This window comes from Arvicanthis niloticus, chromosome 6 (genome assembly GCF_011762505.2).
Source record: "Arvicanthis niloticus isolate mArvNil1 chromosome 6, mArvNil1.pat.X, whole genome shotgun sequence".
Lineage (NCBI taxonomy): Eukaryota > Metazoa > Chordata > Mammalia > Rodentia > Muridae > Arvicanthis > Arvicanthis niloticus.
In genome coordinates, this window is record NC_047663.1 from 57402479 (window position 1) to 57413008 (window position 10530).

The window sequence follows — 10530 nt, forward strand, 5'->3', positions numbered from 1 at the left end:
CTCCTTCCGAGTCACTGGGAAGAGTCGCCTTGCCTAAGGTCACCATTTTCCAGGGAGCCCATGCCCTGTGCTTAGTTACTTTTTGACTGCTGTGATAAAGCATCATGACCAAGTTGATTCTGGCTTGTGGTTCCAGGTGGATATGAGTCCATTTTGGCAGGGACATGGGAATAAGAAGTAGGCATGGCAGTTGGAGCAGGATGCTGGGCACTCACATCTTGAACCCTGAGCAGGAAGAAGAAAGTCAGAACTGGAAGTGAGTTGAAGATTTAAACTCTCAAAGTCCTCCTTTAGAGATGTACTTCCACCCACAGGGCCTCAGCTCTGAAACCTCCTGAAATTGTGGGTCATTTTTCATTAAACCACCACACCCTTCACAATAACTTTTAGGGGAGAAATAGATCTTTTGCTCTTTCTTCCTTCCTTCCTCCCTTCCTTTTCTTTTCTTTCTTTCCTTTCTTTCTTTCTTTCTTTCTTTCTTTCTTTCTTCTTTTTTCCCTCTTTTTTGTCTGTTTTGTTGTTATTGTTGTTGTTCTTATTGTTGTTCTGTTCTTGACAATATCTTGCTTTGTAGCCCAGGCTGGCCTCGAACTCAAGGTTCTTCCCCTTCAGCATCCCAAGCGCTGGAGTTACTGATTTACATGACTATGATGACGTTTTATATTTTTATCTTATTACAACTACATATAGTTTTAAGATAAGTCTTCAATATTTACTGGGATTTTAATTTACCGTGTGTTTTGTATTTTAATTTAATAATATTATCAACTCTATATCAACTTTCCTCACTCAGTGGCTGAGTGGGGTGATCCGAAAGGGCCACTGGTTTCTAGCCTAATCAAAGACAGCTAACTCTGTTCCAGAATCCTGTGAAGACTGGCAAAGCTTCGTGAGCATCACAGATTGCCTGTTTCTGCTGCAGAATCCTGCTCCGCCTTCTCCCTCAGCAGGGACTGAGCCATGAAACCCTCTACTCTACCTATTCTAGCTCAGCACCTTCCTTCAAAGTACCCACTCCTCATCTCTTATCCAAAGCTCTCTGTTAAGTGTCCAAAGAAAACACAAGAGATAGCATAATGTGAGCTACGGAAATCAGTGTGTGAGGAACAGAACGAGAAGCCACCAGGCCTCCCTCTGTTTTATTCCTGCAAAGGAAAAGGCACCTTAGACAACAAGGGAGCTACAGCCCCAGAAATCAAAACTCCCCGAATAGATTAGCAGACGAAATTAAAGGCATGGCAAGGAAGAAATAGAAATGTCCGATATATACCTGGAAAACTCTCATGTAATTAGTAATCAAAAGCAAATTAAAGTGCGTTACACTACCACTTTCCACCTGTCTCGCTGATAAAAATATGGAAGGGATATATCCAGTGATAAAGTAGCCAGCTGTGTATTTACTCTGGCAGAAGTTCAAATTGGGCTAGCTTTCAGGAAGCAAAGATGTCACCATGTGCTCACCCCGGAGTCTAGAAATGTTGTGGCTGATATGTAAGCTAAGGAAACAATTCAGTGCTTGTGTGCCCACAGGAGTAAACTGCATAAGGCATAAAAATCAGAAACGACGGCTAAGACAGCTTAAATATTCATGATACCCCTGCTACAACTACCATGCCTTTCAGCTATTTAAATACAATTAATTCACAAAGAAGGCATCTTTAATAGATTGTACATGAAAACATTCAGATTTCATACCAACATGTAAGTCACACTCCATTTGTATTTGCAAAATACACAGATACATTCTGAGGCAAATAGTCATAAATATTAACGGCTCACCTTTGGTAAGCATTTAAAACTAAAACAAGTTTTATTTGTTTTCATTAGTTGTAGTGTTTAAATTTTTTTCTGTCAGGAACAATGCTCTTCAAATGAATGATTTAAGAAACAAATGTCTCAGAAGTGGAATATGTGAGTACTTGCAGGCAATCCCAGCACACACACACACACACGCACACACACACACACACACACACACGCACACGCACACCTCTGTGCTATATGCATCAAACTTTCTCCATAGATGTGTGTACTTCTACCTTTCTACAACTTTTCATATCCTCAACCCTCCAGACTCCTTCCAGCTCTGTATCTGTATTATTTTCTCTCTCTGTAGCTAGCCCCCTTGCTTAGCTATGCCCCTTTCCTCTCCTGTTGTCACTTCTCAATGTTAAGTCATCAAGACTTTTTTTTCTTTCTTTTTTCTTTTTTTTAGTCTATTTGACAGATATTTTTGCTGGTATGCAGGTAGCTCACATATCTAAATGGCAGATATACTTTACACACCACAAACATGAAATCTAGTCCAGATTTTAATGTTTATTCTATACCCTCTAAAGAGGTGAGATCCCATCACATTTTTTAAAAGAAAATATGAATGTATCTCTATTCACAGATTATGATTTTTTTTAAACAGGTGATAAAAATCTCCAAACCATCAACAAGTGAATTTATCAAGCCTGCAGCAAATAAGAACAAAAGAGTAAACTAAGAGTGTTTCAGCTCACCAGAAACAAAGTAAAAGTCAGAGATGAAAATTTATAAAAACAGTAACACTTACAATACCATCAAGAATTCAAAATATTTGGGATAAATTTTACAAAGGTTATTTTAAAAATTGAAAAGAATCACAAAAACATTAATGAGTAAACGCAGGGAGAAATAAACATTATTTGGGCTCATGACGCTCAACACGGCTAGGACATTGTTTCTTCCCAAATATGTTGTATAGCGTCAATGCAACGCCAAAGAGAATATAGTGGGTTTGGATTTTGTTTTCACTTGCTTGCTTGCTTTTAGATTTTCAGTCAAGATGTCCATGTGCATTTCAGACCACACATTCACAAATGAACTTGCAATTCTCCTGTCCCTGGGTCCCACATGCTGGGACTAGACTCCTGTGCCACCATTCCCAGACTCCCAGTGATTTTCCCTATGGAAACTGAGAAGCTAATGTTAGCATTTATAGGAGAATGCGAAGGACTTACAGAGTAGCCACAACAGCCTCAATGAACACCACTGTAAGATTCACACTGCCGGACTTCCAAGTTTATTTAAAAGATAAAGGAACCTAAATGATGCTTGCTGTAAAGAAGCCAAATGGATGACTGAAATAGGATGACTGGAGTAGAGTAGCATAGAATCAGAACAGAGCAGAATAGAATAGAAGAGAATAGAATACAATAGAATAGAATCAGAACAGAGCAGAAACGACTAAACTGTAGCTCAGGAATCAAGGAGCCCACCTTTGAAAAACATCCAATCTCCACTTAGATTCAACAGTTTCAGTATAGTTAGGTAGATAGACAGATATTTGCTTTTATTGTTTTATGTGTATGAATGTTTTGTCTGCATGTAGATCTGCGCACTACATGTGTGTGGTGCCCAAAGGTGATTGATCCCTTGGGGCTGGAGTATCAGATGGTTGTGAATCTTCATGTGGGTGCTGGATATCGAACCTGTGTCTTCTGGAAGAACAACCAGCACTGTAAACTGCTGAGCCAACTCTCCAGGCCCAGTGTATGTGCATTTAATGACAAATTCATCTGTTTACTTTCTCCCAAATCAGTTCATCTTCATGACCTGCCATTTCCTGTTGCTAACACACCTATTGTTTTGCCCACCCATGTTTGGAGCCTAATTAAATAATTAGTCTTTTTAGCACCTTGTTCTCCGAGGAGTTTCAAGTATCTATCAGAATCATTATCTTCCTGTTGTTCACCCCCCTAGCCTGGCTATGACTTTGCCTCACCATTCACCCTATCTTTCAGCTCCTTTGTGCATACCTCAGTCACACAAGAACGCCATTCCCCCAGCTCTGCAGACAGATGAAGATGCAGCCATGCCAGCTGCTCCTCTAAACCCCTATATTAATTCTTTATTTTCTTAAACTTCAAGACTTTTCTAATTTACTGAACAAACTCAACCTAAAGAAAGGTATGAGTGCATTCATCATATACCTCCAATTAGATATTTCAGCTTTCTGGGAACAGAAGCTAAAATCCCTTCATTTCTATGTAGTAAAATTAAGAAGTTCAATATGAAGCCCCCAAAGGCATCTGTCCAGCTTTATCTCCAAACTCCCCTACTTAGCCATAGTGTAAACGATGGTTAAACAACCAAGGTGCCCTTTTCTGTTTTTCCTATCTGGCAGTTGAACCTAGACTCTCAGGCAAACCCTCTAACGCCTAGGCTGTACTCCCGGCCAATTTACCTTTTCCAGGTAAAAGGAGGGACTTTCTATAAACACATCTGACACAATGGCTGTTCTGAGTGCTTTAGGGTAATGGGGATCGGCATCTGGGGGACCGAAGCATACCAAGAAAGACTTATGCACTGATAGTCTATGCAAATAGAAGGACAATAAAAGCTCTGAGGTTTGGAAAATGTTTATTATATTTTCTAACATCATTCCCTAGGACTGCGTGAACCATCCCCGCAACTGTCAGTTATCCCTGTCGGCTTATTCCTGCCCCTGATAGAATGCAAATTTCCCAGCATGGTGCCATCTCTAAGATTCTAAATTTCATTTTGCCATGACAGGTTTTTTTTTTTTTTCTTTTTCTGAAGGTTCTGATGCTCTGAGACCCCTGCATCCTAAGAGCTGTTCCTTTGTGGAATGTGGCATTTTTAATCAGGTAACCCTGGGATGGAGTGTATGTCAGATATCCGTGCAGGCCACAGCCATTCTGGAAACATGAATCCTGCTGTTAAGACTCCAATGAACCCAGAGAGCCACATGCTATTTCTAGTGCACTGATAGCATAATAGTCTCTAGATCTAAAATGAGATCTATTTTAAAATTAATTCATCTTCTGGGGGATAAATACCAACTGTGTCTCTGTCTACAACAGAATTGGAAGACTTTAGGCTGTCTGACAGCAAAGTAAGCCAGGCTGGGAAGCAGGGGGTGGTTTCTCCATCTTGCCCAGCACAAGCCATGCTGTTTTTAAGCCCACTTGAAATAGAAGATATGTATCAAAGTGCATCCTTGTGGTGAGGCCACAGACAAATGCCTCCTTTCTCTGAGCACACAAGTGCACACTTGCGCGGGCATGCGCGCACACACAAACAAATTTCTTTTTTTTTTTTTTTTTTCGAGACAGGGTTTCTCTGTGTAGCCCTGGCTGTCCTGGAACTCACTCTGTAGACCAGGCTGGCCTCGAACTCAGAAATCCGCCTGCCTCTGCCTCCCAAGTGCTGGGATTAAAGGTGTGCGCCACCACTACCCGGCAACAAATTTCAATTATTCCTTTTTTTTCCCTTTATCAACCCCACTCTCACTGGTGCAATATTTTCATTGAAAACTGATTGAAAATGGTTAATCCCACCTTGTCATTAAAGTTAGAAATTGTGCCCTGGTCTCATTCTCTCCTCCAGCTGTCCTCATCTCTGGTAGACTGAACATCACACACGTTTGTTTCTGCCTGACAGCCCTTCCCAACACTAAGTTGAAATCTTCATTCATTATAGAAAACACTCCGAGGTCACTAGTTACCTGCTGCATTCATTCCTCAGCTCCAATGACACAATAAGCAAACCCTCCTTCTCAGGGTACTGCTTCCAGTTTTTATAATAAGGCTGTCCCTTAACCCCTTATCAGGTTTTCTTCTCTGTGCTTCATGCACACTTGTCCTGATTCCTCAAGGCTAGTCTCAAGTCCTCTTTTCTTCATAACGCTTCAACAGACACACCCCAACATATAAAGGCCAGTGAACAATCATGTGTTGAAAAAACTGCCATATGTCATAACTATATTTTATATAACCAGCCTCCAAAATATCTAAGCCCTGCTTAGTCTTGCCTGCTTTAAGATTGCTCAGAACACTTACATTGGTCTAGAGATGAGCTAAATCATCTTACACAGGCAAACGGGCTCAGTAGGTAAAGGTACTTGCCATCAAGAATGACCTGAGTTCCATTTTCCCCAAACCACATAATGGATGGAGAGACCCACCTCCTTCTAGTTGTCCTCTAACCTCCACTGCATGCTATGGGGGGACACAGTCACATACACTGACACACATTTACATAAAACAAATAAGTATAAAATGTGTTAAAACTCGTCTTATACAAACCTCATTTTGTAATGAAGTGTGGTGTAGCATACGTAGTTGATTTCATTCTGTGGTATAGAAGAATGCTTTTGTCCCACTTTAAAGTCAAAATCATAAGTTAAACAGTTAAATCATAAGTCTGACATCCTGTATGTATGTATCCTCTCTAGCTGTCACCTCCAGTACGTCTTAAATGATCACATCAGAAAATGCGTATTCCCTTGTACATCTCATTCTCAACTCAGCACTTGTGTCTGGAGGCTTCACTATAGAGTGGTCCTGCGGGGGTTCCATTCACTGTCACTCACAAACCTCCAGCCCCACATCTACATCAACATCTACATCTACTTACAACTCTCATTCCATCTTGAAAACACACCAGTGTCTGAAACAACCTATACTCACTAAGTAGCTCCATCATGGCCTTCATCTCCTTGAGCCCAGTCCTTCAACTGTAGGGACTTTCACTCCTTCCAAGACTCACAAATACCTTTTTTTTTTTTTTCAGAAGATAGCCATCTTTTGGTCAGCAACTTCTTAGGGTTCCATCACAGAAGGGATTTCCTGGCCTTCCAAAACTGTCACTATACCCTGCACTGTTCTTTTATCTAGGATCCTTTTGGCATGATAGCATGGCAGAGCCTCATAGGCAGAAATTAGAGAAAGAATAGAGAGGAGAGGAGAATGTTGGGGACCACACTGCCCCACGCTTTGGGGCTAAGTGCTCTTGGTCAAGAGAGAGAGTGGGTATGGAGGGGCAAGAGACTTGAAAAATGGAGACAAGACAGAGTGAGTGGTCAAGTCCCATTTACTGTCTCCCACAGACTATATTCACACCTCCTACTGACCACCACACACACACCACACCACTACAAGGAAATCCTGGGTATTTATAAGCACAAGCAGGAGAACACAGGTGAAGACACTTTACCACGTGCACCATGCAGCTGGGATCACTAAACAGCAAAACAAGCTATGTGGGATAAACAAGATGTTTGTCAGAGTGTGCTCAGCTGTTGTAGGCTGTTGAAAAACAAGTCTCTATCAGGGTATATGGTTCCAGATGGCTGCAAAGTTGATAGCTGCTTTCTAGCCACTTTCTGCTTAAAGTCGGCTCCCAACAGGAGAAGAGAGGAGAGACCTGAGTGAAGGCAAGTCCCCGATGAACTAAGAACAGCCCTCTAGGACCCACCTCCAAAAGGCCCATGGCACCTTCCACTGTTCCCTTAGGTCACCAGTGCACTACCTGTAATGCACGGGCTTTTGGGCATTCTCATCCGTACCACAGCATCCACTGCACCTTCAGGAGTAGGCTGGAGGTCCAGGTCATTTCCTGTTTGTGACTGTTGCCATGGTTATGAAATGCTGCCCTCTCTAGCTTAAGAGCTAAAGCAAGACACATGAAATCTGTTCTCCCTAATGTCCCATTTCAACCTCCCAAGTCACATTCTCTATTTTAGGTTGAATTGTGTCCCCTCCCCAAAAGACACGTTGAAACCCAGTCCCTAGTACCTTTGCATTTTTGTGCCATATGCACGTAGAGTCTTTTAGAGGCAACCAAATTAAAACCAGGTCTCTTCCCTGACCTCTTACCCCAACCCCTTCTCTTAAAATGTCTGACAGTGGAGTTTCTTTTATCATGTAAGGAGGATCCTAACAGAAGGAACAGTCAGTGTAGGCTCTAATGACAGTGACTGTGGAAGACTGGAAACTGAAATTCCCTTTAATGGAGCCCCGAGCAAGGAGTGTCAGAATGGGCCTTAATCCGATATAACTGTTGTCTTTACATAAAAGGGAAACTCAGACTCAGATGCACAGAAGGCACATGTTGGATGAAGAAATGGAGATAAAGGGAGAAAACCACCTACTAGTCAAGGAATGCCACAGGGCAGCAGACATCAGGAGCCCACACATGCTCAATAAGCTTCCCTTTAGTCTCCTTGTTCTCATGGGCTCAATGGGGTTGGCTCAAAACCCATATGCTGAAGTCTTAACCCTCCCTACCTCAGAATGCAGTTGAATTTGGTCTTTAAGGGGGTAATTAAGTTAAAGGAAGGTCTTTAAAATGGGCCCTAATCCAATCTCTCCAATATGCTTATAAGATTAGGGCAGATGAGAGACTCCCTGCCCAGAGCAAAGTCCTGTGAGGATACAGAAAGAAAGCAATGTCTGCAAGTCCTCAACCTGGTGACATGTTGGTCTCAAAGAGAACCTCAACCTGGCAACATGTTGATCTCAAAGAGAACCTCGACCTGGTGACATGTTGGTCTCAAACTTCCAGGCTCCAGAAGGAATAGAGATAAATCTTCTCTTGCTTGAGCCATCGGGTCTTTGGTATTTTGTAATGATAGCCCAAAGCACCAATAAATTTTCCTTTGGCTTTCTTTTAGTGTATTTTTTTTTTTTGAATAATTGTACTAGATGTGAATTTTCTTGTGGACAGTATATAATAATTCTTTTCATGAAATAAAGTAAAATGCCCCATGAGACGGTTTTACTCAGAAACCAAGATGGAAAATGTCTGTGATCAACTTGGATAGCAGGAGACGATGTAAAGGAGAGTATAAAGGAGAGAGGAGAGGAGAAGCTGGGGATAGCTCAGAACAGAGCTTAGGATGAAGAAGACCCTGGGTTCAGTCTCAACTCTGACAAATAAACTTTTATAGGCAGGAGAGATCTTTGACATTCCCTGAGCCACACAGAGCATGAACCTAAAGATTCAAGGAGCAGATAGAGCCTAGGTGCCCAGAATGATGGCTGCTCCATTTCTACAATGTAGCGAGAGGTAGGAGCACATTATCTCTGCCACCACAGTAATACATATAGATAGCCCATCCTTAAAATGTATAGTTTGCCAAGAGTAATGAGCAAAAGGCAACATGGGGACCATGCTTAAGCATACACCTTTGAGATTTTGACTCAATCAACCAATCATGTTCTAGTTGTGTGTAGACTGTGCTCCCCCACTCCCGAGCGAGGTCCCGTGGCTTCACATAGCCCAATGCCCGAATGGAGAGAAGTCAAACTTCCCACGTTCCTGCCTCCTGAGCAGTGACCCTTGTCCCATTCGGGAGGGGCAGACGCGGGACGCATACACTTTAACCCAACAGTTATGTGCCCCTCACCAAGTCTCACCTCTCAAAAAAAAAAAAAAAAAAAAAAAAAAAAAAAAAAAAAAAAAAAAAAAAAAAAAACCAGGAAGAATGCTATAAGGTCACAGGTGTCTCTGGCCACATAGGTAAGTCCTAGATGTACTGATGGCCTATCCCATATATTCACCAACGTTATGGTCACTATGAGGCTGGGAACAACACTTTAGTGTGGCCAATTACATAGTAAGGCCTTTACTGGTCTCTCTACTACAACTCAACTTGTTTGTACAGTCCTCGTAGTGCAGGGAGCTTTGATGCCAAGCATCTTCTTTTGCTCAGCACATAATGCCAGAGGTCTGGAATGCCCCCAAGGACTGTAGGGCTCATGAAGAAAAGACACACATGTTGGGTGAGAAGAAAGGGAACACCCTTTCAATGCCTTGGAAAGCAAAGTAAGTGGATCTCTGTGTTCTTCACATACACCAAGACAATTCATGCATCAAACTGTCACATCCCAGAACCAGAGGAAAAACCAGGATTATTCCATAATTATGGCCCTGCATATCACTGCTATTTTTTTTTTAATAAACTTATTTCTCAACATTTGGAAGCAGAGAGGGAGAAACTAGCTCTCAAACCCACTAGAATATATCATGAAAAATAAGTATTTAATTTGTCACTTACGTTCAGAGTCTAGCTTGGGGATGGACAAATCACTTACATGGCAGTGTATCTTAGACCCAAGTACAAGGCCTGGTTAAAGCTGGGAGCTCAGATGACAGCTGAGCAGGTGAATGTCTCTTTGTGCATCCTTCTCTGTTCTTATCACCTGACCATCAAAGGATTCAGGTCTATGATACCAGCACGTGTTGGCACTGAGCCCCACAAGAGGATCCATTCCAGGAGGACCTCTCATATTGGTGCTGGGTTTCAGGCCTATCACTTAGGGCAATATATCTCAAACTGGATTGGCCTGAGCATGGGCCTTGGATCCACCTGTGTCATTTTAAGTTTAGACAGCAGGGTCAGAGCTCCGTGAAGAGCAAGCAAATCAAAGGCCAAGAGTTATTCTGGAGAGTTGCTGTTCAGCAAGCTTCCCCGAGGGAAATGGTTTGAGGTAAAAGGTGAGTGTGGGGTCTCATTTTGACTCCATGTTAAGGATGTCCTTACTGTCCCTCCCCACTAAACAAGTTCATTTGGATTTTGATTATGGGCATCAAGAATTCTGGGTAAGAAGCTTCTGCACAAAACAAAACACAAGCACATAAACAAAAAAATAAAATAAAAAATTGAAGACAGAACAGTGGTGAGATTGAAAGACAGTCAGCACAGACAGGAAGCATGTCCTCCAGCTTCCTGGTGACTGAGAGGCATGTGACATT